This window comes from Squalius cephalus (assembly GCF_949319135.1).
Source record: "Squalius cephalus genome assembly, chromosome: 15".
Lineage (NCBI taxonomy): Eukaryota > Metazoa > Chordata > Actinopteri > Cypriniformes > Leuciscidae > Squalius > Squalius cephalus.
In genome coordinates, this window is record NC_137136.1 from 33240575 (window position 1) to 33250262 (window position 9688).

The window sequence follows — 9688 nt, forward strand, 5'->3', positions numbered from 1 at the left end:
AATTATTGAGCTCTCTCTCTCTCTCTGTCTGTCAATTATTGAGCTCTCTCTCTCTCTCTGTCTGTCTGTCTAGTCTAGTGCAAAAAAATATATTCATGCCTTCTGTAAGCAAAAAAATCATAGATGCTTTCTTGAGCTGGACGACGACATCACGGTTTTCACCAGAGCGGCTATAAAATGAACTAAATTAATAACTTTTTTATAAAAATGAATCATCACTGAACTTACTTAAGATGGACTGTGACGCTATTTTCTTCTAGAAACAAACTTTGTTGCATTATTTTTCTGTTATCTCTGTAAAGCTGCTTTGAAACAATCTGTAGGCCTATTGTAAAAAGTGCTATATGAAGGTGACTTTTGATCAATTTAAGGCATCCTTCCTGAATAAAAGTATTAAAGGGGTCCTTGATTATAATTTCACTTTTCTAACTTTAGTTGTGTAATGTTGCTGTTTGAGCATAAACAACATCTGCAAAGTTACAACGCTCAAAGTTCAAAGCAAAGGGAGAGATTTGCTTTTACAGAAAACGCTTTTTAAGGACTACAACAAACGGCTGGTAGAGATTACAATGAGCTTATTCATGGGTTAGTTATTTATTCCCGAACACGCAACAAACGTTTGTCTGTGTGCTGCACATTTTATGGAGAACAGCTTCCAGAAGAGAGTTCAATGCAGGCTTTACACACAAAATCTTCTCCTGAAAAATGGAGCCATTCCCATTTTGTCAGGGCAATCTGTTGTTTGTGGATCACAACTTGTAAGTGGGTCATTATACGAAAACGTGCCATTTTGTGTCCCTCAGAAAAAAAAGCTCTGTAAATCTTAATAAACCATAAAACAAATAAAATATTGTATAATTTAGTTTCCATAATATGTCTCATAATATAAGAACAAATTAATTTCTGTTTCTTTTGTTTTTAAAGGATTTTATTCACATTTTTGTGCAAAGCATCTTGCAGAAATGTTGAAAATGGCCTGTCCCTCAGTATGATTTTTCTACTTCCACTTGAATAACAAATTTTAAATCTATTTCAAATATGCTTCCATACATAACATCACGGTAAAGAATATTGTACTTAGCGTTTAAAGTTAAGATAATGATTCTTCTCAGAAAAGTTGCAATTCCTGTTTTCTCCTTATTGTCTTTAATGGCTCTTGGAGTCCCAGTTTCACTCAGAGCCACAGTCCAGACGTTGAATCGTTGGGCTGATTGGATTAGCACATATGCGTTTGAATGGTTATGCTGATTGGATTGAGACTGGTAACACGCTGGAGTTCCTTAACCTGTATACTTAATTTGCATGCTTTGTTCAACCTCAATGTAAATCCCTCCCCCTAAATGTCTATAAATTTGCAAGGCAACTGTCTTGAGTTAGACTTGGAAGAACACTACAGACGACACACAGCGAAGATCCCAATAAATCACTTCTGCTTATCCCAACGTCTCCTGGTCTTGCTTCGATGAAAGAAAACTTTACAACACTATCGAAGCCAAAAAAGTCAAAATATCATAAAAAAACATATACTTGTATAAAGCCTTAAGTGTCAGTTCATTAGTCATGAATGGATTTTATTCTTAACGTGTCAAATTTTGAAAAAAACACACAATTTAGTCGGGTCCCTAGGTTCTCGTCAACCCTGTTACTTTTTATGAAAACACCTCTTTAAAGATAATGGACTGTTCCAAATGTTGCATCAGTTCCAGGAAGTGACATCATCTGCCTTTCATGATGTTGATGGTAGAAGACAAGTATGTGATATCTTCTTTTAATGAATTTTCTTTGAGTTTATGTAATGTCTGAAAGACAGGGACACGCTCATTGTGTCAGCCCTGTTACCAGAAAAGCATACGTTAAAAAGTTATTTGTACATATTTAAAAATGTACATGTATAACAACATTTAAGCCTCTCATTAAGGCACATAATGTGGTGTCATTACCTATACCTCATTGCTAGTAATGGCCGCCAATAACATTTTTCGTCAACCCTGTTATCATTCCAGGGTAACAGGGTTGACGAAAGTATGCTTTTGTGTGTCTTACCCATGTTGTATACCCAAGAAGGGTTAAATCAAGGGCAACTGGACTTGGTACTTTCATATTTGAAGATGTTTTGCCTCTCATCCAAGGGGTTTCTTCAGTTCTAAATGACTGATTGGGTGTGCCAGGTATTTAACCTCTGTGGGGTTGTCACCCCTGAGCCAACCCTTCTTGGATAACTATGACCTGGATGACTGAGAATTTTCACAGACGTACTTTTCTTACTAATAGTATTTACATAATATACAGTGGGGAGAACAAGTATTTGATACAGTGCCGATTTTGCAGGTTTTCCCACTTACAAAGCATGTAGAAGTCTGTCATTTTTAGCATAGGTACTCTTCAACTGTGAGTGACAGAATCTAAAACAAAAATCCAGAAAATAACATTGTATGATTGCAAATTAAGTAATTAGTTTGCATTTTATTGCATGACATAAGTATTTGATACATCAGAAAAGCATAACTTAATATTTGGTACAGAAATCTTTGTTTGCAATTACAGAGATCATACGTTTCCTGTAGTTCTTGACCAGGTTTGCACACACTGCAGCAGGGATTTTGGCCCACTCCTCCATACAGACCTTCTCCAGACCCTTCAGGTTTCGGGGCTGTCGCTGGGCAATACGGACTTTCAGCTCCCTCCAAAGATTTTCTATTGGGTTCAGGTCTGGAGACTGGCTAGGCCACTCCAGGACCTTGAGATGCTTCTTTACGGAGCCACTCCTTGGTTATCCTGGCTGTGTGTTTCGGGTTGTTGTCATGCTGGAAGACCCAGCCACGACCCATCTTCAATGCTCTTACTGTCGGAAGGAGGTTGTTGGACAACATCCAACATCTATCCTCCCCTCAATACGGTGCAGTCGTCCTGTCCCCTTTGCAGAAAAGCATCCCCAAAGAATGATGTTTCCACCTCCATGCTTCACAGTTGGGATGGTGATCTTGGGGTTGTACTCATCCTTCTTCTTCCTCCAAACACGACAAGTGGAGTTTAGACCAAAAAGCTCTATTTTTGTCTCATCAGACCACATGATCTTCTCCCATTCCTCCTCTGGATCATCCAGATGGTCATTGGCAAACTTCAGACGGGCCTGGACATGCACTGGCTTGAGCAGGGGGACATTGCGTGCGCTGCAGGATTTTAATCCATGACGGCGTAGTGTGTTACTAATGGTTTTCTTTGAGACTGTGGTCCCAGCTCTCTTCAGGTCATTGACCAGGTCCTGCCGTGTAGTTCTGGGCTGATCCCTCACCTTCCTCATGATCATTGATGCCCCACGAGGTGAGATCTTGCATGGTGCCCCAGATCAAGGGAGATTGACCGTCATCTTTAACTTCTTCCATTTTCTAATAATTGTGCCAACAGTTGTTGCCTTCTCATCAAGCTGCTTGCCTATTGTCCTGTAGCCCATCCCAGCCTTGTGCAGGTCTACAATTTTATCCCTGATGTCCTTACACAGCTCTCTGGTCTTGGCCATTGTGGAGAGGTTGAAGTCTGTTTGATTGAGTGTGTGGACAGGTGTCTTTTATGCAGGTAACGAGTTCAAACAGGTGCAGTTAATACAGGTAATGAGTGGAGAACAGGAGGGCTTCTTAAAGAAAAACTAACAGGTCTATGAGAGCCGGAATTCTTACTGGTTGGTAGGTGATCAATAAATATGTCATGCAATAAAATGCAAATTAATTATTTAAAAATCATACAATGTGATTTTCTGGATTTTTGTTTTAGATTCCGTCTCTCACAGTTGAAGTGTACCTATGATATAAATTACAGACTTCTACATCCTTTGTAAGTGGGAAGGTCAAAGAAGGAGAGAGTTTTTTATACTTTTTTATAGTGGCCTTTAGTAAGTGATCGTTAGTGTTTTTTGCTTATTCTGTTAAGGCCAAACATCTTCAATTGGTCATTTAATTGCAATGTAATGTTAATGTTTTAATAAAACAATTGGTTTACATTTACATCCGCAGAATCATCATCATTTTTCATAATTTTTATGCTAAAATATCTCAATAGAGCTGTCTCCAAAATATGCTGATTAGTCATGTTGAATTAAAGGTTTATGAATGTCCAATTAAGACTCCATTACACCCATAACTGTAACTCAAACAAACAGTATAACCAATACGGTAACTGTTGTCAACCCTGTTACTGATGTGTCAACCCTGTTACTTGTATAATATTCTAATATCATTTAAAAAATGAAAATAAAAATGTAATCAACTAATTGTAAATGTTTAGTAAGAGAGGCTAATATTCCACTCAAAATTGAATTGAGGTGTTTTATTTTTGTTTCCATACATTTTTCTTAAAACAGAAGATGCTGGGAGAGTGTCATTTGGAAATGAACGTATTCATCCACTAAAAAAAATAAAACTTTCAATATTCTCAATTCACAAACACTCTTAATGTAACGGGGGGGGGGGGGGGGGGGGGGGTATCTTTCACAGTATATAAGATTTGTTCTATATATGTATTTAAAACCTTTTCAAAAAGTAATTAATATGTCGGTAACAGGGTTGACCAAACACAAACATTTGCGTTGGTTATATGAAAAAATGTGAAAAAATAAGATAGCCTGAGATGGCACGGCACATTTTCCTAAGAGGTAAGGATCTACTTCATCCAAAAAGGGGCTTAAAGATTTTCAAAACAGTACTTTGAAAATCAAACATTAAAAGTGGGAAATGGCACGTTTTCGTATAATGACCCAAGTATGTCTTATTTGTAGTTGTGTTTTCTATTAACCTTTCCAATTATAAGCTTTAGTTTATATAATAGATATAAACAAAGGGTAAAGCTCTGCCTCCACTAGCTAACTAACATTACAATATTGATGTAGTGTTTACTGTAGCTTTTGTAAGACTGTTCACCGCCCATTAGGAAAATTGTGATCGATTACTGTTTGTATTATTAATTTTTTCAACAAAGATCATGATTAAATGGTGGATAACATTGTATAAGAAAAAAAACAACAACATACCACTCTGAAACGTCCTGTGAAATCCATGATCTGAGTAGAGCTCGCTGCCAATCACAACACACTGGGCCAGCTGACCAATCACAGCACGTTTCGTATTTCGGAAGGAGTGTCTTCATCTAACATTCAACCAGACTGGGGAGAGAAGAGCTGTAATAATGTAAAATATGTGAAAATTAAGGCTTTTTTTGAACAATCAAGCATGAAAACATTTAGTACACCCCAAAAACAAAATCAAGACTTTGTAAAAGGGCAAAATAGGACCCATTTAATTTCTTTCAACTTACTATCCCCAAACTTTTAAACTGTAGTATATGGAGAATGAAATTGTCAAATATCAATGTTACATACAATCTCTAAAAAGTACACAGGGAGTTTTTAAGTTGAAATGAACTATTAAGCCTAAAAAATAAATAAAAAATAATACTTGAATGCACTTATAAAAAGTATGATTTTGTCACGTTTTGGGTTTGTTCATGTCATGTTTCCATGTCAAGTCAAGTCAAGTCATCTTCATTTATATAGCGCTTTTAACAACGTAGATTGTTTCAAAGCAGCTTCACAGAGATAAGCGTATAATTTAAGGTAACAGAGATTGTTTTGGCTTTATAGCAGAGTTAAGTTATTTTCCATCTAAAGTTAGTTTTGATTGATTTGCTTCCGTCGCAACGATCATTTGTTATTAAATTAGGGGCCGCTAAGACGACACCATTCCCTCTACACAGACTTTAAACGCGAACCTGTGAGAAACGCTGATGGCGTTCACATGCGCATTTAGAACGGGTTCTATAGTTATGTGCATTTGAAAATACGCAGGTTTGGAATTCCCTACAAGCCAAGCCTAAACAAAGTACTTGTCTTTCCTTATAAATTTTGATAAAGAATTTTATTTTATTTTGTTGCTTTGGGGTAGGAACGCGAAACGAATTTCCCGAAAACGCCTTATCTGTAGAGTGGTAGAGGGATCCTCCATAGGGAGAGACTAGTTGGCACTTCAGCACTGCGTTGTCATCGGGTCCAGGCGAAGGTCCTTCATCAGATCTGGATACGGCCCGGATCCGGCAGGCTGCAGGAAAACCTCGGGATAAACACAGACACTAAAATTAGCGTAGATGCCATTCTTCTCATGATGTAACGAGTACATCAGGATTTATGGGAAGTGTTCCCGGTTCCGGCTGACCTAATCTATGCAGCCTAACATTAAATTATAGAAGTCTATAATGTATTATGTGAATGCTAGGTCAAAGAGATGTGTCTTTAATCTGGCTTTGAACTGACAGAGTGTGTCTGCTTCCCGGACAATGGTAGGAAGACTGTTCCAGAGTTTTGGTGCTAAATAGGAGAAGGATCTACCGCCAGCAGTCGATTTTGATATTCTAGGTATTATCAACTGGCCGGAATTTTGAGATCGCAATAGACGTGAAGGACAATAATGCGTTAAGAGCTCGCTCAAGTACTGCGGAGCTAAACCATTTAGTGCTTTGTAAGTAATCAGCAATATTTAAAAATTTATGCGATGTTTAATAGGGAGCCAATGCAGTGTTGACAGAACCGGGCTAATATGGTCATACTTCCTGGTTCTAGTAAGAACTCGAGCTGCTGCGTTTTGAACCAGCTGTAATTTGTTTATTAAACGTGCAGGGCAACCACCCAGTAGAGCATTACAATAATCTAGCCTTGAGGTCATGAACGCATGAACTAATTGTTCCGCATTTGTCAATGAGAGCATATGGTGTAATTTAGATATATTTTTAAGATGGAAAAATGCAGTTTTACAGATACTAGACACGTGACTTTCAAATGAAAGATTGGTATCAAAGAGCACACCCAGGTTCCTAACCGACGACGAAGACTTAACAGAGCAGCCATCAAGTGTTAGACAGTATTCTAGGTTATTACGTGAGGAAGTTTTTTGTCCAATAATTAGAAACTCTGTTTTTTCAGAATTTAGAAGTAGGAAATTACGAGTCATCCAATTTTTTATATCCGCTATGCATTCCGTTAATTTTATGAATTGATAAGTTTCGTTAGGTTTTGAAGAAATATACAGCTGAGTATCATCAGCATAACAGTGAAAGCTAATTCCATGTTTCCTAATTATATCTCCTAATGGTAGCATGTACAGAGTGAACAGCAGCGGTCCTAGTACTGAGCCTTGTGGTACACCATACTGAACTTGTGATCGATGAGACATCTCATCATTTACTGCTACAAACTGATAACGGTCAGATAAGTATGATTTAAACCATGCTAGTGCATTTCCCGTAATGCCAACATAATGTTCTAATCTATTTAAAAGAACATTGTGGTCAATGGTGTCAAATGCAGCACTAAGATCGAGTAACACTAATAGAGAGATACAACCACGATCGGATGATAAGAGCAAATCATTTGTGACTCTAACGAGAGCTGTCTCGGTACTATGGTATGGTCTAAATCCTGACTGGAAATCCTCGCAGATATCATTTCTTTCAAGAAAGGAACACAGTTGTGAGGATACTGCCTTTTCTAATATCTTTGACAGAAAAGGTAGATTCGAGATCGGCCTGTAATTGACTAATTCTGTAGGATCAAGTTGCGTTTTTTTAACAAGCGGTTTAATCATAGCCAGCTTAAAGTTTTTTGGTACGTATCCTAGAGACAAAGATGAATTAATGATATTAAGAAGAGGATCTAGGACCTCTGGAAGCATCTCTTTCAGTAGCTTAGTTGGTATAGGGTCTAACATACATGTTGTCGATTTAGATTATTTAATGAGTTTAGTAAATTCTTCCTCTCCTATAGCAACGAATGAATCAAATTTTTCCTCAGGGAGGCTACAATGCACTGTCTGATGCGATACTGTAGTAGACGGTTGCATAGTTATAATTTTCTCCCTGATATTATCAATCTTATAAGTGAAGAAATTCATAAAATCATTACTGCTGTGTTGCTTGGAAACTTCTGGGCTTGAAGCTTTATTTTTCGTTAGTTTAGCCACCATTTCAAATAAATACCTAGGATTATGTTTATTTTCTTCTAATAGGGTTGAAAAATAAGCAGATCTAGCAGCTTTTAAAGCCTCTCTGTAAGCAATCGAGCTCTCCTTCCATGAAATGCGAAATACCTCTAGTTTTGTTTTCTTCCAGTTGCGCTCCATTTTTCTGGCTGCTCTCTTAAGGGCCCGAGTGTGCTCGCTGTACCACGGCGTTGGACTATTTTCTTTAATCTTCTTTAAGCGCAACGGAGCAACTGTGTCTAAAGTGCTGGAAAAGAGAGAGTTAAAAGTTTCTGTTGCAATATCGAGTTCTTCTAAGCTATCTGGGATGCTGAGATGGTGAAACTGATCAGGAAGATTATTAATAAAGCAATCTTTAGTAGCAGAAGTGATAGATCTAACATATTTGAAACACGGAGTCGGCTTTGCAGCCTTGGCTAAATGCAAATTACACGAGACTAGATAATGATCTGAGATGTCATCGCTCTGCTGCAGAATTTCAACGGCATCAACATCTATTCCATGTGATAATATTAGATCTAGAGTATGATTACGGCGATGAGTAGGTCCTGACACGTGTTGTCTAACTCCAATTGAATTTACAATGTCTTTAAATGCCAATCCCAATGCACCTTTTTCATTATCGATGTGTATATTAAAATCACCAACAATTAGTACTTTATCTGCAGTCAATATTAATTCTGATAGAAAGTCCGCAAATTCTTTGATAAAGTCAGTATGGTGCCCTGGTGGCCTGTATACAGTAGCCAGCACAAATCTCAAATGTGATTTATCGTTTACACTATATATTTTTACATTAAGCACCAATGCTTCAAAAGAATTATATTTGAAACTTGATTTCTTAGTGGTTTTGAAACTATTACTATAAATTACAGCAATACCACCCCCTTTGCATTTCAGACGAGGCTCATGTTTATAACAGTAATCTTGCGGGGTTGATTCATTTAAAGTAATGTAATCGTTTGGTTTTAGCCAGGTTTCTGTCAAACACAGCACATCTAGGTTATTATCTGAAATCATATCATTAACAACGAGTGCTTTTGAAGTAAGCGATCGAATATTCAGCAACCCAAGCTTTAGCATTTGCTCATCTGTATTATTGCTGTTTTTTATTTGTTGAACATCAATTAAATTTTTAACCTTAGATGGGTTAAAACGTTTTTTGGACTTCCAAATTCGGGGAACAGACACAGTCTCTATATGATGATAGCTAGGTGAAAGAGGCTCTATGTGATGGGATTTATCTGACCTGGGTGACGCGAGGCCGCTAGCAGACGGTCGGTTTTAGCCAGTCTGTCTGCTTCCTGACCTGAGCCCCAGATTGTCATGTTTGAGCTCTAAGACTATGTGCCATATTACTAGAGAGAAGAGCAGCACCATCCCAGGAGGGATGAATACCATCTCTTTTCAACAGGTCAGGTTTGCCCCAAAAACTTTTCCAATTGTCTATGAATTCTATATTATTAAGCGGACACCACCGAGACAGCCAACCGTTAAGCGAACACAATCTACTAACTATCTCATCACTCCTGCGAACAGGAAGGGGGCCAGAGCAAATTACAGTCCTTGACATCGTACTTGCAAGTTCACACACCTCTTTAATATTAATTTTGGTGATCTCCGACTGGCGGAGTCGAACATCATTAGTGCCGACATGAATAATGATCTGTCAT